This window comes from Ictalurus punctatus, chromosome 13 (genome assembly GCF_001660625.3).
Source record: "Ictalurus punctatus breed USDA103 chromosome 13, Coco_2.0, whole genome shotgun sequence".
Taxonomy (NCBI): domain Eukaryota; kingdom Metazoa; phylum Chordata; class Actinopteri; order Siluriformes; family Ictaluridae; genus Ictalurus; species Ictalurus punctatus.
Window position 1 is genome coordinate 2585229 of NC_030428.2, and position 25968 is coordinate 2611196.

The window sequence follows — 25968 nt, forward strand, 5'->3', positions numbered from 1 at the left end:
TCCTATTATTGCTGTCACTGAAAGGTACCAAAGCTTGTAGAAAATGACATTAAAACCAAAGTATATGTGATACAACTGGGGTAACATCCAGAGACACATTGCACCAGTCACAGAAGACGGTAAAGGCAAATACACAGAGGAGACCGCCCCAACGAGAAGCGCTTATGAATATATTGTAAATCAAGTGCTCCTATTTGAAGAAATCTAATTGTGCTTTCTTTTGAAAGTATTGGATGTTGTCCGAACTGTTTAACGTTTAATCAATTGAAAAAATAAACTAATAAATAAATAAATGAATAAACAAAATAATATCAATCAATCAATCAATCAATCAAAAAATAATAAAATGAAAAAAAAAGGAAGTATCTTTAGTTGCTTCAATCATCCAAAAGCACCCCAACAAATAGCACTTACCATTCAGGAAGGTCAGAGCCATTGATAGAATAACGACTGTGACAATAAGACAGATGGGTGGTCTGCTTCTTTGCATCTTCTCCTGCCGTATTCACCACAACAAATATAATCACTACATTCCCGCTATCCTAGAAGTTGTCCACTGAGAATTTAGCAGTTGACCACCATTTCATTCTGAGGGGCCTGAGTCAAGTGTTGTTCCTTTGAATGCTCAGAGTCTGATCATAACTTGAGATGATTCACAGTCCAACCCACAGAATCCAATGTGACAATAGAAGTGATGACGGCAGATCACTCCATGTGAATGAACCAGGTGATTCACACATTGACAGGCAGTTATCACTCTAGATTGAGAGTAGGTACACAGCCAAATGATGCTTTCACTGATGTATTCAAAGGTATTGCTCCAAGAGATTTCAGCGTATGTTTCACTAAATATCTGTGCAAGAATTTTAAGAAATATTTATGAAGAGAAAGACTCAAGTTAGAATCTCAACAACGATGAATGTGATTATAGTTTCACACATCCGTGGTGTCCAAATTCACTGAAAGTTGCCCCAACTTGTAAGCAACAAGCAACTACCCCAACAAGTAGCACTTGCCAAATGATTCAGACAGGTCAGAGCCATTGTTAGGGTATCAGTTGTAACAATAATGCTGAGTGACCTCTTCCCTATCAACCGTAAGAATTATCAATAAGCGTAAACAATCATTGCATACCTGCTATTGTACAAAGTCTTCAGTCAGATATTACCGCTTGCCCACTATTGAATTGTGAGATGCCAGACTCGGGCGTTGTTCATTTCAGTGTCTGGTTTGTTGTGGCTGTTACCCAAGCTTGTATGACAAGCTATGGAGCTGTTAAAAATCCAGGTATGTCACCTTAAAAAGTGTTGTCCTCTCCTGGAAACATTTGGGTCAAAATACTGCATGGGTTCCCTTTAAATCACTGCCCGTAGATATTCGACCAGTCAGACAAGTGTTTATACGACTAGCACACGACTCAACATAATGTGCATCGTGCACGGTCCACGACGCGCAGCTTCAAAGTGTCAGGATGGCCGAGCGGTCTCCCCTGGAGGCGTGGGTTTAAATCCCGCTCCTGACATTTAGAGCCTTTGCTGCACTCTGTTGAGGGGTTGTTTGGCTGTTCCTCTTTCAAGAAATCCCTTGAAATGTCCCTGCATAGTTTAGGGTTCAAGTTTGAACTCCTCCTTGTAGCCCATTCTGGGGTTCAAACTTGAGCTTCTTCTCCAGATCAGGATGGCAGAGCAGTCCAAGGTGCTGCGTTCAGGTAGCAGTCTGGAGGCGTGGACTCAAATCCCACTTCTGACAACCTGACCAGTTGCTGCACCCTCGGTCGAGGGTCTGAAAGACTGTTTGTAACGTAGTTCCTCTTTGCATGGAATTCATTTTGAAGTAAGTCACTTGAAATGTATAGTTTAGAACGCTTACAAACAGGTTTAAGCTTCTGTTTGCCACACTATGCTTAAGAGTTGTTCACTGAAGCCCATTCTAGTCCTAAACTATAACACTGTCTTGATTCTATGGCACGCTCCGTGGCTGGTTGCCGAGGGAACCAACTACACTGCCTCGTTGTGTTGCCGAAATACCTGAGCAGGGTCCCTAACGGAAGCCTATACATTCTGAAACAAAGTGCATGGATCAAATACGATCAGACAGTGGTCCATGCTGAAGCAAGGCTTTTTACGTAGTTGTGGCCGAGTGGTTAAGGCGATGGACTTGAAATCCATTGGGGTTTGCCCGCGCAGGTCCGAATCCTGCCAACTACGTCTGAGATTTGGTTTGTGATTCCAGTGCTGGGGTAGCAAGAGTGAGGACAAACCTGTCTGGATTCTTCCTTGAAACACCATGTACCTTAAATGCTATTAAAAGTTTACAGTTGTTGCATACCTGCTGTTGTACTGGGAATTTACCAATTGAATGAATGCTTTTCATTCTGAGGGACCCAAGAGTCTGGTGTTGTTCCTTTAAACATTCAGGAGCTGCCCAGATGATGGTTCGCATCCAACCCACATCCAAATCCAAAGGGACAAAATCGCTGACGATCGTTAAGCAGTTCATGTGAATAAAGAAATAAAGAAAGAAAAAAACTGTACACAGAATAAATTACACCAAATACACTGGGAACAGTTTAACTAAATCTTTATGAAGTGAAACAATATTACGGTTTCAACATTTCCTATTATTGCTGTCACTGAAAGGTACCAAAGCTTGCAGAAAATGACATTAAAACCGAAGTATATGTGATACAACTGGGGTAACATCCAGAGACACATTGCACCAGTCACAGAAGACGGTAAAGGCAAATGCACAGAGGAGACCGCCCCAACGAGAAGCGCTTATGAATATATTGTAAATCAAGTGCTCCTATTTGAAGAAGTCTAATTGTGCTTTCTTTTGAAAGTATTGGATGTTGTCCGAACTGTTTAACGTTTAATCAATTGAAAAAATAAACGAATAAATAAATAAATGAATAAACAAAAAAATATCAATCAATCAATAAATAAATAAATAATAAAATGAAAAAAAAGGAAGTATCTTTAGTTGCTTCAATCACCCAAAAGCACCCCAACAAATAGCACTTACCATTCAGGAAGGTCAGAGCCATTGATAGAATAACGACCGTGACAATAAGACAGATGGGTGGTCTGCTTCTTTGCATCTTCTCCTGCCGCATTCACCACAACAAATATAATCACTACATTCCCGCTATCCTAGAAGTTGTCCACTGAGAATTTAGCAGTTGACCACCATTTCATTCTGAGGGGCCTGAGTCAAGTGTTGTTCCTTTGAATGCTCAGAGTCTGATCATAACTTGAGATGATTCACAGTCCAACCCACAGAATCCAATGTGACAATAGAAGTGATGATGGCAGATCACTCCATGTGAATGAACCAGGTGATTCACACATTGACAGGCAGTTATCACTCTAGATTGAGAGTAGGTACACAGCCAAATGATGCTTTCACTGATGTATTCAAAGGTATTGCTCTAAGAGATTTCAGCGTATGTTTCACTAAATATCTGTGCAAGAATTTTAAGAAATATTTATGAAGAGAAAGACTCAAGTTAGAATCTCAACAACGATGAATGTGATTATAGTTTCACACATCCGTGGTGTCCAAATTCACTGAAAGTTGCCCCAACTTGTAAGCAACAAGCAACTACCCCAACAAGTAGCAAACTTGCCAATTGATTCAGACAGGTCAGAGCCATTGTTAGGGTATCAGTTGTAACAATAATGCTGAGTGACCTCTTCCCTATCAACCGTAAGAATTATCAATAAGAGTAAACAATCATTGCATACCTGCTATTGTACAAAGTCTTCAGTCAGATATTACCGCTTGCCCACTATTGAATTGTGAGATGCCAGACTCGGGCGTTGTTCATCTCAGTGTCTGGTTTGCTGTGGCTGTTACCCAAGCTTGTATGACAAGCTATGGAGCCGTTAAAAATCCAGGTATGTCACCTTAAAAAGTGTTGTCCTCTCCTGGAAACATTTGGGTCAAAATACTGCATGGGTTCCCTTTAAATCACTGCCCGTAGATATTCGACCAGTCAGACAAGTGTTTATACGACTAGCACACGACTCAACATAATGTGCATCGTGCACGGTCCACGACGCGCAGCTTCAACGTGTCAGGATGGCCGAGCGGTCTCCCCTGGAGGCGTGGGTTTATATCCCGCTCCTGACATTTAGAGCCTTTGCTGCACTCTGTTGAGGGGTTGTTTGGCTGTTCCTCTTTCAAGAAATCCCTTGAAATGTCCCTGCATAGTTTAGGGTTCAAGTTTGAACTCCTCCTTGTAGCCCATTCTGGGTTTCAAACTTGAGCTTCTTCTCCAGATCAGGATGGCAGAGCAGTCCAAGGTGCTGCGTTCAGGTAGCAGTCTGGAGGCGTGGACTCAAATCCCACTTCTGACAACCTGACCAGTTGCTGCACCCTCGGTCGAGGGTCTGAAAGACTGTTTGTAACGTAGTTCCTCTTTGCATGGAATTCATTTTGAAGTAAGTCACTTGAAATGTATAGTTTAGAACGCTTACAAACAGGTTTAAGCTTCTGTTTGCCACACTATGCTTAAGAGTTGTTCACTGAAGCCCATTCTAGTCCTAAACTATAACACTGTCTTGATTCTATGGCACGCTCCGTGGCTGGTTGCCGAGGGAACCAACTACACTGCCTCGTTGTGTTGCCGAAATACCTGAGCAGGGTCCCTAACGGAAGCCTATACATTCTGAAACAAAGTGCATGGATCAAATACGATCAGACAGTGGTCCATGCTGAAGCAAGGCTTTTTACGTAGTTGTGGCCGAGTGGTTAAGGCGATGGACTTGAAATCCATTGGGGTTTCCCCGCGCAGGTCCGAATCCTGCCAACTACGTCTGAGATTTGGTTTGTGATTCCAGTGCTGGGGTAGCAAGAGTGAGGACAAACCTGTCTGGATTCTTCCCTGAAACACCATGTACCTTAAATGCTATTAAAAGTTTACAGTTGTTGCATACCTGCTGTTGTACTGGGAATTTACCAATTGAATGAATGCTTTTCATTCTGAGGGACCCAAGAGTCTGGTGTTGTTCCTTTAAACATTCAGGAGCTGCCCAGATGATGGTTCGCATCCAACCCACATCCAAATCCAAAGGGACAAAATCGCTGACGATCGTTAAGCAGTTCATGTGAATAAAGAAATAAAGAAAGAAAAAAACTGTACACAGAATAAATTACACCAAATACACTGGGAACAGTTTAACTAAATCTTTATGAAGTGAAACAATATTACGGTTTCAACATTTCCTATTATTGCTGTCACTGAAAGGTACCAAAGCTTGCAGAAAATGACATTAAAACCGAAGTATATGTGATACAACTGGGGTAACATCCAGAGACACATTGCACCAGTCACAGAAGACGGTAAAGGCAAATGCACAGAGGAGACCGCCCCAACGAGAAGCGCTTATGAATATATTGTAAATCAAGTGCTCCTATTTGAAGAAGTCTAATTGTGCTTTCTTTTGAAAGTATTGGATGTTGTCCGAACTGTTTAACGTTTAATCAATTGAAAAAATAAACGAATAAATAAATAAATGAATAAACAAAAAAATATCAATCAATCAATAAATAAATAAATAATAAAATGAAAAAAAAGGAAGTATCTTTAGTTGCTTCAATCACCCAAAAGCACCCCAACAAATAGCACTTACCATTCAGGAAGGTCAGAGCCATTGATAGAATAACGACCGTGACAATAAGACAGATGGGTGGTCTGCTTCTTTGCATCTTCTCCTGCCGCATTCACCACAACAAATATAATCACTACATTCCCGCTATCCTAGAAGTTGTCCACTGAGAATTTAGCAGTTGACCACCATTTCATTCTGAGGGGCCTGAGTCAAGTGTTGTTCCTTTGAATGCTCAGAGTCTGATCATAACTTGAGATGATTCACAGTCCAACCCACAGAATCCAATGTGACAATAGAAGTGATGATGGCAGATCACTCCATGTGAATGAACCAGGTGATTCACACATTGACAGGCAGTTATCACTCTAGATTGAGAGTAGGTACACAGCCAAATGATGCTTTCACTGATGTATTCAAAGGTATTGCTCTAAGAGATTTCAGCGTATGTTTCACTAAATATCTGTGCAAGAATTTTAAGAAATATTTATGAAGAGAAAGACTCAAGTTAGAATCTCAACAACGATGAATGTGATTATAGTTTCACACATCCGTGGTGTCCAAATTCACTGAAAGTTGCCCCAACTTGTAAGCAACAAGCAACTACCCCAACAAGTAGCAAACTTGCCAATTGATTCAGACAGGTCAGAGCCATTGTTAGGGTATCAGTTGTAACAATAATGCTGAGTGACCTCTTCCCTATCAACCGTAAGAATTATCAATAAGAGTAAACAATCATTGCATACCTGCTATTGTACAAAGTCTTCAGTCAGATATTACCGCTTGGCCACTATTGAATTGTGAGATGCCAGACTCGGGCGTTGTTCATCTCAGTGTCTGGTTTGCTGTGGCTGTTACCCAAGCTTGTATGACAAGCTATGGAGCCGTTAAAAATCCAGGTATGTCACCTTAAAAAGTGTTGTCCTCTCCTGGAAACATTTGGGTCAAAATACTGCATGGGTTCCCTTTAAATCACTGCCCGTAGATATTCGACCAGTCAGACAAGTGTTTATACGACTAGCACACGACTCAACATAATGTGCATCGTGCACGGTCCACGACGCGCAGCTTCAACGTGTCAGGATGGCCGAGCGGTCTCCCCTGGAGGCGTGGGTTTATATCCCGCTCCTGACATTTAGAGCCTTTGCTGCACTCTGTTGAGGGGTTGTTTGGCTGTTCCTCTTTCAAGAAATCCCTTGAAATGTCCCTGCATAGTTTAGGGTTCAAGTTTGAACTCCTCCTTGTAGCCCATTCTGGGGTTCAAACTTGAGCTTCTTCTCCAGATCAGGATGGCAGAGCAGTCCAAGGTGCTGCGTTCAGGTAGCAGTCTGGAGGCGTGGACTCAAATCCCACTTCTGACAATCAGCCCAGTTGCTGCACCCTCGGTCGAGGGTCTGAAAGACTGTTTGTAACGTAGTTCCTCATTGCATGGACTTCATTTTGAAGTAAGTCACTTGAAATGTATAGTTTAGAACGCTTACAAACAGGTTTAAGCTTCTGTTTGCCACACTATGCTTAAGAGTTGTTCACTGAAGCCCATTCTAGTCCTAAACTATAACACTGTCTTGATTCTATGGCACGCTCCGTGGCCGGTTGCCGAGGGAACCAACTACACTGCCTCGTTGTGTTGCCGAAATACCTGAGCAGGGTCCCTAACGGAAGCCTATACATTCTGAAACAAAGTGCATGGATCAAATACGATCAGACAGTGGTCCATGCTGAAGCAAGGCTTTTTACGTAGTTGTGGCCGAGTGGTTAAGGCGATGGACTTGAAATCCATTGGGGTTTCCCCGCGCAGGTCCGAATCCTGCCAACTATGTCTGAGATTTGGTTTGTGATTCCAGTGCTGGGGTAGCAAGAGTGAGGACAAACCTGTCTGGATTCTTCCCTGAAACACCATGTACCTTAAATGCTATTAAAAGTTTACAGTTGTTGCATACCTGCTGTTGTACTGAGAATTTACCAATTGAACCAATGGATGCTTTTCATTCTGAGGGACCCAAGAGTCTGGTGTTGTTCCTTTAAACATTCAGGAGCTGCCCAGATGATGGTTCGCATCCAACCCACATCCAAATCCAAAGGGACAAAATCGCTGACGATCGTTAAGCAGTTCATGTGAATAAAGAAATAAAGAAAGAAAAAAACTGTACACAGAATAAATTACACCAAATGCACTGGGAACAGTTTAACTAAATCTTTATGAAGTGAAACAATATTACGGTTTCAACATTTCCTATTATTGCTGTCACTGAAAGGTACCAAAGCTTGCAGAAAACGACATTAAAACCGAAGTATATGTGATACAACTGGGCTAACATCCAGAGACACATTGCACAAGTCACAGAAGACGGTAAAGGCAAATGCACAGAGGAGACCACCCCAACGAGAAGCGCTTATGAATATATTGTAAATCAAGTTTAGAACGCTTACAAATAGGTTGAAGCTTCTGTTTGCCTCACTATGCTTAAGAGTTGTTCACTGAAGCCCATTCTAGGCTTAAACTACAACACTGTCTTGATTCTATGGCACTGTCCATGGATGGTTGCCGAGGGAACCGACTACACTGCCTCGTTGTGTTGCCGAAATGCCTGAGCAGGGTCCCTGACGGAAGCCTATACATTCTGAAACAAAGTGCATGGATCAAATACGATCAGACAGTGGTCCATGCTGAAGCACAGCCTTTTTACGTAGTTGTGGCCGAGTGGTTAAGGCGATGGACTAGAAATCCATTGGGGTTTCCCCGCGCAGGTTCGAATCCTGCCAACTACGTCTGCGATTTGGTTTGTGATTCCGTTGCTGGGGTAGACAGAATGACCACAAGCCTGACTGTATTCTTCACTGGAACACCATGTACCTTAAATGCTATTAAAAGTTTACAGTTGTTGCATACCTGCTGTTGTACTGGGAATTTGCCAATTGAACCAATGGATGCTTTTCATTCTGAGGGACCCAAGAGTCTGGTGTTGTTCCTTTAAACATTCAGGAGCTGCCCAGATGATGGTTCGCATCCAACCCACATCCAAATCCAAAGGGACAAAAGCGCTGACGATCGTTAAGCAGTTCATGTGAATAAAGAAATAAAGAAAGAAAAAAACTGTACACAGAATAAATTACACCAAATACACTGGGAACAGTTTAACTAAATCTTTATGAAGTGAAACAATATTACGGTTTCAACATTTCCTATTATTGCTGTCACTGAAAGGTACCAAAGCTTGCAGAAAATGACATTAAAACCGAAGTATATGTGATACAACTGGGGTAACATCCAGAGACACATTGCACCAGTCACAGAAGACGGTAAAGGCAAATGCACAGAGGAGACCGCCCCAACGAGAAGCGCTTATGAATATATTGTAAATCAAGTGCTCCTATTTGAAGAAGTCTAATTGTGCTTTCTTTTGAAAGTATTGGATGTTGTCCGAACTGTTTAACGTTTTATCAATTGAAAAAATAAACGAATAAATAAATAAATTAATAAACAAAAAAATATCAATCAATCAATCAATCAATAAATAATAAAATGAAAAAAAAAAGGAAGTATCTTTAGTTGCTTCAATCACCCAAAAGCACCCCAACAAATAGCACTTACCATTCAGGAAGGTCAGAGCCATTGATAGAATAACGACCGTGACAATAAGACAGATGGGTGGTCTGCTTCTTTGCATCTTCTCCTGCCGCATTCACCACAACAAATATAATCACTACATTCCCGCTATCCTAGAAGTTGTCCACTGAGAATTTACCAGTTGACCACCATTTCATTCTGAGGGGCCTGAGTCAAGTGTTGTTCCTTTGAATGCTCAGAGTCTGATCATAACTTGAGATGATTCACAGTCCAACCCACAGAATCCAATGTGACAATAGAAGTGATGACGGCAGATCACTCCATGTGAATGAACCAGGTGATTCACACATTGACAGGCAGTTATCACTCTAGATTGAGAGTAGGTACACAGCCAAATGATGCTTTCACTGATGTATTCAAAGGTATTGCTCTAAGAGATTTCAGCGTATGTTTCACTAAATATCTGTGCAAGAATTTTAAGAAATATTTATGAAGAGAAAGACTCAAGTTAGAATCTCAACAACGATGAATGTGATTATAGTTTCACACATCCGTGGTGTCCAAATTCACTGAAAGTTGCCCCAACTTGTAAGCAACAAGCAACTACCCCAACAAGTAGCACTTACCAAATGATTCAGACAGGTCAGAGCCATTGTTAGGGTATCAGTTGTAACAATAATGCTGAGTGACCTCTTCCCTATCAACCGTAAGAATTATCAATAAGCGTAAACAATCATTGCATACCTGCTATTGTACAAAGTCTTCAGTCAGATATTACCGCTTGCCCACTATTGAATTGTGAGATGCCAGACTCGGGCGTTGTTCATCTCAGTGTCTGGTTTGCTGTGGCTGTTACCCAAGCTTGTATGACAAGCTATGGAGCCGTTAAAAATCCAGGTATGTCACCTTAAAAAGTGTTGTCCTCTCCTGGAAACATTTGGGTCAAAATACTGCATGGGTTCCCTTTAAATCACTAGATATTCGACCAGTTAGACAAGTGTATATACGACTCATACGGTCAACATAATGTGCATCGTGCATGGTCCACGACGCACAGCGTCAGTGTGTAAGGATGGCCGAGCGGTCTAAGGCGCTGCGTTAAGGTCGCAGTCTCCTCTGGAGGCGTGGGTTCAAATCCCACTTCTGACAACCTGACCAGTTGCTGCACCCTCGGTCGAGGGTCTGAAAGACTGTTTGTAACGTAGTTCCTCTTTGCATGGAATTCATTTTGAAGTAAGTCACTTGAAATGTATAGTTTAGAACGCTTACAAACAGGTTTAAGCTTCTGTTTGCCACACTATGCTTAAGAGTTGTTCACTGAAGCCCATTCTAGTCCTAAACTATAACACTGTCTTGATTCTATGGCACGCTCCGTGGCTGGTTGCCGAGGGAACCAACTACACTGCCTCGTTGTGTTGCCGAAATACCTGAGCAGGGTCCCTAACGGAAGCCTATACATTCTGAAACAAAGTGCATGGATCAAATACGATCAGACAGTGGTCCATGCTGAAGCAAGGCTTTTTACGTAGTTGTGGCCGAGTGGTTAAGGCGGTGGACTTGAAATCCATTGGGGTTTCCCCGCGCAGGTCCGAATCCTGCCAACTACATCTGAGATTTGGTTTGTGATTCCAGTGCTGGGGTAGCAAGAGTGAGGACAAACCTGTCTGGATTCTTCCCTGAAACACCATGTACCTTAAATGCTATTAAAAGTTTACAGTTGTTGCATACCTGCTGTTGTACTGGGAATTTACCAATTGAATGAATGCTTTTCATTCTGAGGGACCCAAGAGTCTGGTGTTGTTCCTTTAAACATTCAGGAGCTGCCCAGATGATGGTTCGCATCCAACCCACATCCAAATCCAAAGGGACAAAATCGCTGACGATCGTTAAGCAGTTCATGTGAATAAAGAAATAAAGAAAGAAAAAAACTGTACACAGAATAAATTACACCAAATACACTGGGAACAGTTTAACTAAATCTTTATGAAGTGAAACAATATTACGGTTTCAACATTTCCTATTATTGCTGTCACTGAAAGGTACCAAAGCTTGCAGAAAATGACATTAAAACCGAAGTATATGTGATACAACTGGGGTAACATCCAGAGACACATTGCACCAGTCACAGAAGACGGTAAAGGCAAATGCACAGAGGAGACCGCCCCAACGAGAAGCGCTTATGAATATATTGTAAATCAAGTGCTCCTATTTGAAGAAGTCTAATTGTGCTTTCTTTTGAAAGTATTGGATGTTGTCCGAACTGTTTAACGTTTAATCAATTGAAAAAATAAACGAATAAATAAATAAATGAATAAACAAAAAAATATCAATCAATCAATAAATAAATAAATAATAAAATGAAAAAAAAGGAAGTATCTTTAGTTGCTTCAATCACCCAAAAGCACCCCAACAAATAGCACTTACCATTCAGGAAGGTCAGAGCCATTGATAGAATAACGACCGTGACAATAAGACAGATGGGTGGTCTGCTTCTTTGCATCTTCTCCTGCCGCATTCACCACAACAAATATAATCACTACATTCCCGCTATCCTAGAAGTTGTCCACTGAGAATTTAGCAGTTGACCACCATTTCATTCTGAGGGGCCTGAGTCAAGTGTTGTTCCTTTGAATGCTCAGAGTCTGATCATAACTTGAGATGATTCACAGTCCAACCCACAGAATCCAATGTGACAATAGAAGTGATGATGGCAGATCACTCCATGTGAATGAACCAGGTGATTCACACATTGACAGGCAGTTATCACTCTAGATTGAGAGTAGGTACACAGCCAAATGATGCTTTCACTGATGTATTCAAAGGTATTGCTCTAAGAGATTTCAGCGTATGTTTCACTAAATATCTGTGCAAGAATTTTAAGAAATATTTATGAAGAGAAAGACTCAAGTTAGAATCTCAACAACGATGAATGTGATTATAGTTTCACACATCCGTGGTGTCCAAATTCACTGAAAGTTGCCCCAACTTGTAAGCAACAAGCAACTACCCCAACAAGTAGCACTTACCAAATGATTCAGACAGGTCAGAGCCATTGTTAGGGTATCAGTTGTAACAATAATGCTGAGTGACCTCTTCCCTATCAACCGTAAGAATTATCAATAAGAGTAAACAATCATTGCATACCTGCTATTGTACAAAGTCTTCAGTCAGATATTACCGCTTGCCCACTATTGAATTGTGAGATGCCAGACTCGGGCGTTGTTCATCTCAGTGTCTGGTTTGCTGTGGCTGTTACCCAAGCTTGTATGACAAGCTATGGAGCCGTTAAAAATCCAGGTATGTCACCTTAAAAAGTGTTGTCCTCTCCTGGAAACATTTGGGTCAAAATACTGCATGGGTTCCCTTTAAATCACTGCCCGTAGATATTCGACCAGTCAGACAAGTGTTTATACGACTAGCACACGACTCAACATAATGTGCATCGTGCACGGTCCACGACGCGCAGCTTCAACGTGTCAGGATGGCCGAGCGGTCTCCCCTGGAGGCGTGGGTTTATATCCCGCTCCTGACATTTAGAGCCTTTGCTGCACTCTGTTGAGGGGTTGTTTGGCTGTTCCTCTTTCAAGAAATCCCTTGAAATGTCCCTGCATAGTTTAGGGTTCAAGTTTGAACTCCTCCTTGTAGCCCATTCTGGGGTTCAAACTTGAGCTTCTTCTCCAGATCAGGATGGCAGAGCAGTCCAAGGTGCTGCGTTCAGGTAGCAGTCTGGAGGCGTGGACTCAAATCCCACTTCTGACAATCAGCCCAGTTGCTGCACCCTCGGTCGAGGGTCTGAAAGACTGTTTGTAACGTAGTTCCTCTTTGCATGGAATTCATTTTGAAGTAAGTCACTTGAAATGTATAGTTTAGAACGCTTACAAACAGGTTTAAGCTTCTGTTTGCCACACTATGCTTAAGAGTTGTTCACTGAAGCCCATTCTAGTCCTAAACTATAACACTGTCTTGATTCTATGGCACGCTCCGTGGCTGGTTGCCGAGGGAACCAACTACACTGCCTCGTTGTGTTGCCGAAATACCTGAGCAGGGTCCCTAACGGAAGCCTATACATTCTGAAACAAAGTGCATGGATCAAATACGATCAGACAGTGGTCCATGCTGAAGCAAGGCTTTTTACGTAGTTGTGGCCGAGTGGTTAAGGCGATGGACTTGAAATCCATTGGGGTTTCCCCGCGCAGGTCCGAATCCTGCCAACTACGTCTGAGATTTGGTTTGTGATTCCAGTGCTGGGGTAGCAAGAGTGAGGACAAACCTGTCTGGATTCTTCCCTGAAACACCATGTACCTTAAATGCTATTAAAAGTTTACAGTTGTTGCATACCTGCTGTTGTACTGAGAATTTACCAATTGAACCAATGGATGCTTTTCATTCTGAGGGACCCAAGAGTCTGGTGTTGTTCCTTTAAACATTCAGGAGCTGCCCAGATGATGGTTCGCATCCAACCCACATCCAAATCCAAAGGGACAAAATCGCTGACGATCGTTAAGCAGTTCATGTGAATAAAGAAATAAAGAAAGAAAAAAACTGTACACAGAATAAATTACACCAAATGCACTGGGAACAGTTTAACTAAATCTTTATGAAGTGAAACAATATTACGGTTTCAACATTTCCTATTATTGCTGTCACTGAAAGGTACCAAAGCTTGCAGAAAACGACATTAAAACCGAAGTATATGTGATACAACTGGGCTAACATCCAGAGACACATTGCACAAGTCACAGAAGACGGTAAAGGCAAATGCACAGAGGAGACCACCCCAACGAGAAGCGCTTATGAATATATTGTAAATCAAGTTTAGAACGCTTACAAATAGGTTGAAGCTTCTGTTTGCCTCACTATGCTTAAGAGTTGTTCACTGAAGCCCATTCTAGGCTTAAACTACAACACTGTCTTGATTCTATGGCACTGTCCATGGATGGTTGCCGAGGGAACCGACTACACTGCCTCGTTGTGTTGCCGAAATGCCTGAGCAGGGTCCCTGACGGAAGCCTATACATTCTGAAACAAAGTGCATGGATCAAATACGATCAGACAGTGGTCCATGCTGAAGCACGGCTTTTTTTACGTAGTTGTGGCCGAGTGGTTAAGGCGATGGACTAGAAATCCATTGGGGTTTCCCCGCGCAGGTTCGAATCCTGCCAACTACGTCTGCGATTTGGTTTGTGATTCCATTGCTGGGGTAGACAGAATGACCACAAGCCTGACTGTATTCTTCACTGGAACACCATGTACCTTAAATGCTATTAAAAGTTTACAGTTGTTGCATACCTGCTGTTGTACTGGGAATTTGCCAATTGAACCAATGGATGCTTTTCATTCTGAGGGACCCAAGAGTCTGGTGTTGTTCCTTTAAACATTCAGGAGCTGCCCAGATGATGGTTCGCATCCAACCCACATCCAAATCCAAAGGGACAAAAGCGCTGACGATCGTTAAGCAGTTCATGTGAATAAAGAAATAAAGAAAGAAAAAAACTGTACACAGAATAAATTACAACAAATACACTGGGAACAGTTCAACTAAATCTTTATGAAGTGAAACAATATTACGGTTTCAACATTTCCTATTATTGCTGTCACTGAAAGGTACCAAAGCTTGTAGAAAATGACATTAAAACCAAAGTATATGTGATACAACTGGGGTAACATCCAGAGACACATTGCACCAGTCACAGAAGACGGTAAAGGCAAATACACAGAGGAGACCGCCCCAACGAGAAGCGCTTATGAATATATTGTAAATCAAGTGCTCCTATTTGAAGAAATCTAATTGTGCTTTCTTTTGAAAGTATTGGATGTTGTCCGAACTGTTTAACGTTTAATCAATTGAAAAAATAAACTAATAAATAAATAAATGAATAAACAAAATAATATCAATCAATCAATCAATCAATCAAAAAATAATAAAATGAAAAAAAAAGGAAGTATCTTTAGTTGCTTCAATCATCCAAAAGCACCCCAACAAATAGCACTTACCATTCAGGAAGGTCAGAGCCATTGATAGAATAACGACTGTGACAATAAGACAGATGGGTGGTCTGCTTCTTTGCATCTTCTCCTGCCGCATTCACCACAACAAATATAATCACTACATTCCCGCTATCCTAGAAGTTGTCCACTGAGAATTTAGCAGTTGACCACCATTTCATTCTGAGGGGCCTGAGTCAAGTGTTGTTCCTTTGAATGCTCAGAGTCTGATCATAACTTGAGATGATTCACAGTCCAACCCACAGAATCCAATGTGACAATAGAAGTGATGACGGCAGATCACTCCATGTGAATGAACCAGGTGATTCACACATTGACAGGCAGTTATCACTCTAGATTGAGAGTAGGTACACAGCCAAATGATGCTTTCACTGATGTATTCAAAGGTATTGCTCCAAGAGATTTCAGCGTATGTTTCACTAAATATCTGTGCAAGAATTTTAAGAAATATTTATGAAGAGAAAGACTCAAGTTAGAATCTCAACAACGATGAATGTGATTATAGTTTCACACATCCGTGGTGTCCAAATTCACTGAAAGTTGCCCCAACTTGTAAGCAACAAGCAACTACCCCAACAAGTAGCACTTGCCAAATGATTCAGACAGGTCAGAGCCATTGTTAGGGTATCAGTTGTAACAATAATGCTGAGTGACCTCTTCCCTATCAACCGTAAGAATTATCAATAAGCGTAAACAATCATTGCATACCTGCTATTGTACAAAGTCTTCAGTCAGATATTACCGCTTGCCCACTATTGAATTGTGAGATGCCAGACTCGGGCGTTGTTCATTTCAGTGTCTGGTTTGTTGTGGCTGTTACCCAAGCTTGTATGACAAGCTATGGAGCTGTTAAAAGTCCAGGTATGTCACCTTAAAAAGTGTTGTCCTCTCCTGGAAACATTTGGGTCAAAATACTGCATGGGTTCCCTTTAAATCACTGCCCGTAGATATTCGACCAGTCAGACAAGTGTTTATACGACTAGCACACGACTCAACATAATGTGCATCGTGCACGGTCCACGACGCGCAGCTTCAAAGTGTCGGGATGGCCGAGCGGTCTAAGGCGCTGCGTTCAGGTCGCAGTCTCCCCTGGAGGCGTGGGTTCAAATCCCACTCCTGACATTTAGAGCCTTTGCTGCACTCTGTTGAGGGGTTATTTGGCTGTTCCTCTTTCAAGAAATCCCTTGAAATGTCCCTGCATAGTTTAGGGTGCCTGGGTTCAAGTTTGAACTCCTCCTTGTAGCCCATTCTGGGGTTCAAACTTGAGCTTCTTCTCCAGAGCAGAGCAGTCTTGGCAGAGCAGTCCAAGGTACTGCGTTAAGGTCGCAGTCTCCTCTGGAGGAGTGGGTTCAAATCCCACTTCTGACAACCTGACCAGTTGCTGCACCCTCGGTCGAGGGTCTGAAAGACTGTTTGTAACGTAGTTCCTCTTTGCATGGAATTCATTTTGAAGTAAGTCACTTGAAATGTTTAGTTTAGAACGCTTACAAACAGGTTTAAGCTTCTGTTTGCCACACTATGCTTAAGAGTTGTTCACTGAAGCCCATTCTAATCCTAAACTATAACACTGTCTTGATTCTATGGCACGCTCCGTGGCCGGTTGCCGAGGGAACCAACTACACTGCCTCGTTGTGTTGCCGAAATACCTGAGCAGGGTCCCTAACGGAAGCCTATACATTCTGAAACAAAGTGCATGGATCAAATACGATCAGACAGTGGTCCATGCTGAAGCAAGGCTTTTTACGTAGTTGTGGCCGAGTGGTTAAGGCGATGGACTTGAAATCCATTGGGGTTTCCCCGCGCAGGTCCGAATCCTGCCAACTACGTCTGAGATTTGGTTTGTGATTCCAGTGCTGGGGTAGCAAGAGTGAGGACAAACCTGTCTGGATTCTTCCCTGAAACACCATGTACCTTAAATGCTATTAAAAGTTTACAGTTGTTGCATACCTACTGTTGTACTGAGAATTTACCAATTGAACCAATGGATGCTTTTCATTCTGAGGGACCCAAGAGTCTGGTGTTGTTCCTTTAAACATTCAGGAGCTGCCCAGATGATGGTTCGCATCCAACCCACATCCAAATCCAAAGGGACAAAATCGCTGACGATCGTTAAGCAGTTCATGTGAATAAAGAAATAAAGAAAGAAAAAAACTGTACACAGAATAAATTACACCAAATGCACTGGGAACAGTTTAACTAAATCTTTATGAAGTGAAACAATATTACGGTTTCAACATTTCCTATTATTGCTGTCACTGAAAGGTACCAAAGCTTGTAGAAAATGACATTAAAACCAAAGTATATGTGATACAACTGGGGTAACATCCAGAGACACATTGCACCAGTCACAGAAGACGGTAAAGGCAAATACACAGATGAGACCGCCCCAACGAGAAGCGCTTATGAATATATTGTAAATCAAGTGCTCCTATTTGAAGAAATCTAATTGTGCTTTCTTTTGAAAGTATTGGATGTTGTCCGAACTGTTTAACGTTTAATCAATTGAAAAAATAAACTAATAAATAAATAAATGAATAAACAAAATAATATCAATCAATCAATCAATCAATCAAAAAATAATAAAATGAAAAAAAAAGGAAGTATCTTTAGTTGCTTCAATCATCCAAAAGCACCCCAACAAATAGCACTTACCATTCAGGAAGGTCAGAGCCATTGATAGAATAACGACTGTGACAATAAGACAGATGGGTGGTCTGCTTCTTTGCATCTTCTCCTGCCGTATTCACCACAACAAATATAATCACTACATTCCCGCTATCCTAGAAGTTGTCCACTGAGAATTTAGCAGTTGACCACCATTTCATTCTGAGGGGCCTGAGTCAAGTGTTGTTCCTTTGAATGCTCAGAGTCTGATCATAACTTGAGATGATTCACAGTCCAACCCACAGAATCCAATGTGACAATAGAAGTGATGATGGCAGATCACTCCATGTGAATGAACCAGGTGATTCACACATTGACAGGCAGTTATCACTCTAGATTGAGAGTAGGTACACAGCCAAATGATGCTTTCACTGATGTATTCAAAGGTATTGCTCCAAGAGATTTCAGCGTATGTTTCACTAAATATCTGTGCAAGAATTTTAAGAAATATTTATGAAGAGAAAGACTCAAGTTAGAATCTCAACAACGATGAATGTGATTATAGTTTCACACATCCGTGGTGTCCAAATTCACTGAAAGTTGCCCCAACTTGTAAGCAACAAGCAACTACCCCAACAAGTAGCACTTGCCAAATGATTCAGACAGGTCAGAGCCATTGTTAGGGTATCAGTTGTAACAATAATGCTGAGTGACCTCTTCCCTATCAACCGTAAGAATTATCAATAAGCGTAAACAATCATTGCATACCTGCTATTGTACAAAGTCTTCAGTCAGATATTACCGCTTGCCCACTATTGAATTGTGAGATGCCAGACTCGGGCGTTGTTCATTTCAGTGTCTGGTTTGTTGTGGCTGTTACCCAAGCTTGTATGACAAGCTATGGAGCTGTTAAAAGTCCAGGTATGTCACCTTAAAAAGTGTTGTCCTCTCCTGGAAACATTTGGGTCAAAATACTGCATGGGTTCCCTTTAAATCACTGCCCGTAGATATTCGACCAGTCAGACAAGTGTTTATACGACTAGCACACGACTCAACATAATGTGCATCGTGCACGGTCCACGACGCGCAGCTTCAAAGTGTCAGGATGGCCGAGCGGTCTAAGGCGCTGCGTTCAGGTCGCAGTCTCCCCTGGAGGCGTGGGTTCAAATCCCACTCCTGACATTTAGTGCCTTTGCTGCACTCTGTTGAGGGGTTATTTGGCTGTTCCTCTTTCAAGAAATCCCTTGAAATGTCCCTGCATAGTTTAGGGTGCCTGGGTTCAAGTTTGAACTCCTCCTTGTAGCCCATTCTGGGGTTCAAACTTGAGCTTCTTCTCCAGAGCAGAGCAGTCTTGGCAGAGCAGTCCAAGGTACTGCGTTAAGGTCGCAGTCTCCTCTGGAGGAGTGGGTTCAAATCCCACTTCTGACAACCTGACCAGTTGCTGCACCCTCGGTCGAGGGTCTGAAAGACTGTTTGTAACGTAGTTCCTCTTTGCATGGAATTCATTTTGAAGTAAGTCACTTGAAATGTTTAGTTTAGAACGCTTACAAACAGGTTTAAGCTTCTGTTTGCCACACTATGCTTAAGAGTTGTTCACTGAAGCCCATTCTAGTCCTAAACTATAACACTGTCTTGATTCTATGGCACGCTCCGTGGCCGGTTGCCGAGGGAACCAACTACACTGCCTCGTTGTGTTGCCGAAATACCTGAGCAGGGTCCCTAACGGAAGCCTATACATTCTGAAACAAAGTGCATGGATCAAATACGATCAGACAGTGGTCCATGCTGAAGCAAGGCTTTTTACGTAGTTGTGGCCGAGTGGTTAAGGCGATGGACTTGAAATCCATTGGGGTTTCCCCGCGCAGGTCCGAATCCTGCCAACTACGTCTGAGATTTGGTTTGTGATTCCAGTGCTGGGGTAGCAAGAGTGAGGACAAACCTGTCTGGATTCTTCCCTGAAACACCATGTACCTTAAATGCTATTAAAAGTTTACAGTTGTTGCATACCTGCTGTTGTACTGAGAATTTACCAATTGAACCAATGGATGCTTTTCATTCTGAGGGACCCAAGAGTCTGGTGTTGTTCCTTTAAACATTCAGGAGCTGCCCAGATGATGGTTCGCATCCAACCCACATCCAAATCCAAAGGGACAAAATCGCTGACGATCGTTAAGCAGTTCATGTGAATAAAGAAATAAAGAAAGAAAAAAACTGTACACAGAATAAATTACACCAAATGCACTGGGAACAGTTTAACTAAATCTTTATGAAGTGAAACAATATTACGGTTTCAACATTTCCTATTATTGCTGTCACTGAAAGGTACCAAAGCTTGTAGAAAATGACATTAAAACCAAAGTATATGTGATACAACTGGGGTAACATCCAGAGACACATTGCACCAGTCACAGAAGACGGTAAAGGCAAATACACAGAGGAGACCGCCCCAACGAGAAGCGCTTATGAATATATTGTAAATCAAGTGCTCCTATTTGAAGAAATCTAATTGTGCTTTCTTTTGAAAGTATTGGATGTTGTCCGAACTGTTTAACGTTTAATCAATTGAAAAAATAAACTAATAAATAAATAAATGAATAAACAAAATAATATCAATCAATCAATCAATCAATCAAAAAATAATAAAATGAAAAAAAAAGGAAGTATCTTTAGTTGCTTCAATCATCCAAAAGCACCCCAACAAATAGCACTTACCATTCAGGAAGGTCAGAGCCATTGATAGAATAACGACTGTGACAATAAGACAGATGGGTGGTCTGCTTCTTTGCATCTTCTCCTGCCGTATTCACCACAACAAATATAATCACTACATTCCCGCTATCCTAGAAGTTGTCCACTGAGAATTTAGCAGTTGACCACCATTTCATTCTGAGGGGCCTGAGTCAAGTGTTGTTCCTTTGAATGCTCAGAGTCTGATCATAACTTGAGATGATTCACAGTCCAACCCACAGAATCCAATGTGACAATAGAAGTGATGATGGCAGATCACTCCATGTGAATGAACCAGGTGATTCACACATTGACAGGCAGTTATCACTCTAGATTGAGAGTAGGTACACAGCCAAATGATGCTTTCACTGATGTATTCAAAGGTATTGCTCCAAGAGATTTCAGCGTATGTTTCACTAAATATCTGTGCAAGAATTTTAAGAAATATTTATGAAGAGAAAGACTCAAGTTAGAATCTCAACAACGATGAATGTGATTATAGTTTCACACATCCGTGGTGTCCAAATTCACTGAAAGTTGCCCCAACTTGTAAGCAACAAGCAACTACCCCAACAAGTAGCACTTGCCAAATGATTCAGACAGGTCAGAGCCATTGTTAGGGTATCAGTTGTAACAATAATGCTGAGTGACCTCTTCCCTATCAACCGTAAGAATTATCAATAAGCGTAAACAATCATTGCATACCTGCTATTGTACAAAGTCTTCAGTCAGATATTACCGCTTGCCCACTATTGAATTGTGAGATGCCAGACTCGGGCGTTGTTCATTTCAGTGTCTGGTTTGTTGTGGCTGTTACCCAAGCTTGTATGACAAGCTATGGAGCTGTTAAAAGTCCAGGTATGTCACCTTAAAAAGTGTTGTCCTCTCCTGGAAACATTTGGGTCAAAATACTGCATGGGTTCCCTTTAAATCACTGCCCGTAGATATTCGACCAGTCAGACAAGTGTTTATACGACTAGCACACGACTCAACATAATGTGCATCGTGCACGGTCCACGACGCGCAGCTTCAAAGTGTCAGGATGGCCGAGCGGTCTCCCCTGGAGGCGTGGGTTTATATCCCGCTCCTGACATTTAGAGCCTTTGCTGCACTCTGTTGAGGGGTTGTTTGGCTGTTCCTCTTTCAAGAAATCCCTTGAAATGTCCCTGCATAGTTTAGGGTTCAAGTTTGAACTCCTCCTTGTAGCCCATTCTGGGGTTCAAACTTGAGCTTCTTCTCCAGATCAGGATGGCAGAGCAGTCCAAGGTGCTGCGTTCAGGTAGCAGTCTGGAGGCGTGGACTCAAATCCCACTTCTGACAATCAGCCCAGTTGCTGCACCCTCGGTCGAGGGTCTGAAAGACTGTTTGTAACGTAGTTCCTCTTTGCATGGAATTCATTTTGAAGTAAGTCACTTGAAATGTATAGTTTAGAACGCTTACAAACAGGTTTAAGCTTCTGTTTGCCACACTATGCTTAAGAGTTGTTCACTGAAGCCCATTCTAGTCCTAAACTATAACACTGTCTTGATTCTATGGCACGCTCCGTGGCCGGTTGCCGAGGGAACCAACTACACTGCCTCGTTGTGTTGCCGAAATACCTGAGCAGGGTCCCTAACGGAAGCCTATACATTCTGAAACAAAGTGCATGGATCAAATACGATCAGACAGTGGTCCATGCTGAAGCAAGGCTTTTTACGTAGTTGTGGCCGAGTGGTTAAGGCGATGGACTTGAAATCCATTGGGGTTTCCCCGCGCAGGTCCGAATCCTGCCAACTATGTCTGAGATTTGGTTTGTGATTCCAGTGCTGGGGTAGCAAGAGTGAGGACAAACCTGTCTGGATTCTTCCCTGAAACACCATGTACCTTAAATGCTATTAAAAGTTTACAGTTGTTGCATACCTGCTGTTGTACTGAGAATTTACCAATTGAACCAATGGATGCTTTTCATTCTGAGGGACCCAAGAGTCTGGTGTTGTTCCTTTAAACATTCAGGAGCTGCCCAGATGATGGTTCGCATCCAACCCACATCCAAATCCAAAGGGACAAAATCGCTGACGATCGTTAAGCAGTTCATGTGAATAAAGAAATAAAGAAAGAAAAAAACTGTACACAGAATAAATTACACCAAATGCACTGGGAACAGTTTAACTAAATCTTTATGAAGTGAAACAATATTACGGTTTCAACATTTCCTATTATTGCTGTCACTGAAAGGTACCAAAGCTTGCAGAAAACGACATTAAAACCGAAGTATATGTGATACAACTGGGCTAACATCCAGAGACACATTGCACAAGTCACAGAAGACGGTAAAGGCAAATGCACAGAGGAGACCACCCCAACGAGAAGCGCTTATGAATATATTGTAAATCAAGTTTAGAACGCTTACAAATAGGTTGAAGCTTCTGTTTGCCTCACTATGCTTAAGAGTTGTTCACTGAAGCCCATTCTAGGCTTAAACTACAACACTGTCTTGATTCTATGGCACTGTCCATGGATGGTTGCCGAGGGAACCGACTACACTGCCTCGTTGTGTTGCCGAAATGCCTGAGCAGGGTCCCTGACGGAAGCCTATACATTCTGAAACAAAGTGCATGGATCAAATACGATCAGACAGTGGTCCATGCTGAAGCACAGCCTTTTTACGTAGTTGTGGCCGAGTGGTTAAGGCGATGGACTAGAAATCCATTGGGGTTTCCCCGCGCAGGTTCGAATCCTGCCAACTACGTCTGCGATTTGGTTTGTGATTCCGTTGCTGGGGTAGACAGAATGACCACAAGCCTGACTGTATTCTTCACTGGAACACCATGTACCTTAAATGCTATTAAAAGTTTACAGTTGTTGCATACCTGCTGTTGTACTGGGAATTTGCCAATTGAACCAATGGATGCTTTTCATTCTGAGGGACCCAAGAGTCTGGTGTTGTTCCTTTAAACATTCAGGAGCTGCCCAGATGATGGTTCGCATCCAACCCACATCCAAATCCAAAGGGACAAAAGCGCTGACGATCGTTAAGCAGTTCATGTGAATAAAGAAATAAAGAAAGAAAAAAACTGTACACAGAATAAATTACAGCAAATACACTGGGAACAGTTTAACTAAATCTTTATGAAGTGAAACAATATTACGGTTTCAACATTTCCTATTATTGCTGTCACTGAAAGGTACCAAAGCTTGTAGAAAATGACATTAAAACCAAAGTATATGTGATACAACTGGGGTAACATCCAGAGACACATTGCACCAGTCACAGAAGACGGTAAAGGCAAATACACAGAGGAGACCGCCCCAACGAGAAGCGCTTATGAATATATTGTAAATCAAGTGCTCCTATTTGAAGAAATCTAATTGTGCTTTCTTTTGAAAGTATTGGATGTTGTCCGAACTGTTTAACGTTTAATCAATTGAAAAAATAAACTAATAAATAAATAAATGAATAAACAAAATAATATCAATCAATCAATCAATCAAAAAATAATAAAATGAAAAAAAAAGGAAGTATCTTTAGTTGCTTCAATCATCCAAAAGCACCCCAACAAATAGCACTTACCATTCAGGAAGGTCAGAGCCATTGATAGAATAACGACTGTGACAATAAGACAGATGGGTGGTCTGCTTCTTTGCATCTTCTCCTGCCGTATTCACCACAACAAATATAATCACTACATTCCCGCTATCCTAGAAGTTGTCCACTGAGAATTTAGCAGTTGACCACCATTTCATTCTGAGGGGCCTGAGTCAAGTGTTGTTCCTTTGAATGCTCAGAGTCTGATCATAACTTGAGATGATTCACAGTCCAACCCACAGAATCCAATGTGACAATAGAAGTGATGACGGCAGATCACTCCATGTGAATGAACCAGGTGATTCACACATTGACAGGCAGTTATCACTCTAGATTGAGAGTAGGTACACAGCCAAATGATGCTTTCACTGATGTATTCAAAGGTATTGCTCCAAGAGATTTCAGCGTATGTTTCACTAAATATCTGTGCAAGAATTTTAAGAAATATTTATGAAGAGAAAGACTCAAGTTAGAATCTCAACAACGATGAATGTGATTATAGTTTCACACATCCGTGGTGTCCAAATTCACTGAAAGTTGCCCCAACTTGTAAGCAACAAGCAACTACCCCAACAAGTAGCACTTGCCAAATGATTCAGACAGGTCAGAGCCATTGTTAGGGTATCAGTTGTAACAATAATGCTGAGTGACCTCTTCCCTATCAACCGTAAGAATTATCAATAAGCGTAAACAATCATTGCATACCTGCTATTGTACAAAGTCTTCAGTCAGATATTACCGCTTGCCCACTATTGAATTGTGAGATGCCAGACTCGGGCGTTGTTCATTTCAGTGTCTGGTTTGTTGTGGCTGTTACCCAAGCTTGTATGACAAGCTATGGAGCTGTTAAAAATCCAGGTATGTCACCTTAAAAAGTGTTGTCCTCTCCTGGAAACATTTGGGTCAAAATACTGCATGGGTTCCCTTTAAATCACTGCCCGTAGATATTCGACCAGTCAGACAAGTGTTTATACGACTAGCACACGACTCAACATAATGTGCATCGTGCACGGTCCACGACGCGCAGCTTCAACGTGTCAGGATGGCCGAGCGGTCTCCCCTGGAGGCGTGGGTTTATATCCCGCTCCTGACATTTAGAGCCTTTGCTGCACTCTGTTGAGGGGTTGTTTGGCTGTTCCTCTTTCAAGAAATCCCTTGAAATGTCCCTGCATAGTTTAGGGTTCAAGTTTGAACTCCTCCTTGTAGCCCATTCTGGGGTTCAAACTTGAGCTTCTTCTCCAGATCAGGATGGCAGAGCAGTCCAAGGTGCTGCGTTCAGGTAGCAGTCTGGAGGCGTGGACTCAAATCCCACTTCTGACAATCAGCCCAGTTGCTGCACCCTCGGTCGAGGGTCTGAAAGACTGTTTGTAACATAGTTCCTCTTTGCATGGAATTCATTTTGAAGTAAGTCACTTGAAATGTTTAGTTTAGAACGCTTACAAACAGGTTTAAGCTTCTGTTTGCCACACTATGAAATGCTTAAGAGTTGTTCACTGAAGCCCATTCTAGTCCTAAACTATAACACTGTCTTGATTCTATGGCACGCTCCGTGGGTGGTTGCCGAGGGAACCAACTACACTGCCTCGTTGTGTTGCCGAAATACCTGAGCAGTGTCCCTAACGGAAGCCTATACATTCTGAAACAAAGTGCATGGATCAAATACGATCAGACAGTGGTCCATGCTGAAGCAAGGCTTTTTACGTAGTTGTGGCCGAGTGGTTAAGGCGATGGACTTGAAATCCATTGGGGTTTCCCCGCGCAGGTCCGAATCCTGCCAACTACGTCTGAGATTTGGTTTGTGATTCCAGTGCTGGGGTAGCAAGAGTGAGGACAAACCTGTCTGGATTCTTCCCTGAAACACCATGTACCTTAAATGCTATTAAAAG

At 42.0% G+C, this 25968-nt stretch overlaps 13 non-coding genes across 13 annotated transcripts; all 13 read left to right on the forward strand.

Moving 5' to 3' along the window:
* Window positions 1-2125: 2125 nt before the first annotated feature.
* Window positions 2126-2207, forward strand: trnas-uga (transfer RNA serine (anticodon UGA)). Its single transcript has one exon. It is a non-coding gene; the product is annotated as a tRNA-Ser (tRNA).
* Window positions 2208-4737: 2530 nt separating this feature from the next.
* On the forward strand, window positions 4738-4819 carry trnas-uga (transfer RNA serine (anticodon UGA)). Its single transcript has one exon. It is a non-coding gene; the product is annotated as a tRNA-Ser (tRNA).
* Window positions 4820-8299: 3480 nt separating this feature from the next.
* On the forward strand, window positions 8300-8381 carry trnas-aga (transfer RNA serine (anticodon AGA)). The gene has a single exon. It is a non-coding gene; the product is annotated as a tRNA-Ser (tRNA).
* A 1865-nt stretch (window positions 8382-10246) lies between these two features.
* On the forward strand, window positions 10247-10329 carry trnal-aag (transfer RNA leucine (anticodon AAG)). The gene has a single exon. It is a non-coding gene; the product is annotated as a tRNA-Leu (tRNA).
* A 376-nt stretch (window positions 10330-10705) lies between these two features.
* trnas-uga (transfer RNA serine (anticodon UGA)) lies at window positions 10706-10787 on the forward strand. The gene has a single exon. It is a non-coding gene; the product is annotated as a tRNA-Ser (tRNA).
* A 2528-nt stretch (window positions 10788-13315) lies between these two features.
* trnas-uga (transfer RNA serine (anticodon UGA)) lies at window positions 13316-13397 on the forward strand. The gene has a single exon. It is a non-coding gene; the product is annotated as a tRNA-Ser (tRNA).
* Window positions 13398-14266: 869 nt separating this feature from the next.
* trnas-aga (transfer RNA serine (anticodon AGA)) lies at window positions 14267-14348 on the forward strand. Its single transcript has one exon. It is a non-coding gene; the product is annotated as a tRNA-Ser (tRNA).
* Window positions 14349-16225: 1877 nt separating this feature from the next.
* trnal-cag (transfer RNA leucine (anticodon CAG)) lies at window positions 16226-16308 on the forward strand. The gene has a single exon. It is a non-coding gene; the product is annotated as a tRNA-Leu (tRNA).
* Window positions 16309-16930: 622 nt separating this feature from the next.
* trnas-uga (transfer RNA serine (anticodon UGA)) lies at window positions 16931-17012 on the forward strand. Its single transcript has one exon. It is a non-coding gene; the product is annotated as a tRNA-Ser (tRNA).
* Window positions 17013-18889: 1877 nt separating this feature from the next.
* On the forward strand, window positions 18890-18972 carry trnal-cag (transfer RNA leucine (anticodon CAG)). Its single transcript has one exon. It is a non-coding gene; the product is annotated as a tRNA-Leu (tRNA).
* Window positions 18973-19594: 622 nt separating this feature from the next.
* Window positions 19595-19676, forward strand: trnas-uga (transfer RNA serine (anticodon UGA)). The gene has a single exon. It is a non-coding gene; the product is annotated as a tRNA-Ser (tRNA).
* A 3487-nt stretch (window positions 19677-23163) lies between these two features.
* On the forward strand, window positions 23164-23245 carry trnas-aga (transfer RNA serine (anticodon AGA)). The gene has a single exon. It is a non-coding gene; the product is annotated as a tRNA-Ser (tRNA).
* A 2538-nt stretch (window positions 23246-25783) lies between these two features.
* On the forward strand, window positions 25784-25865 carry trnas-uga (transfer RNA serine (anticodon UGA)). Its single transcript has one exon. It is a non-coding gene; the product is annotated as a tRNA-Ser (tRNA).
* The last annotated feature ends 103 nt before the right edge of the window (window positions 25866-25968 follow it).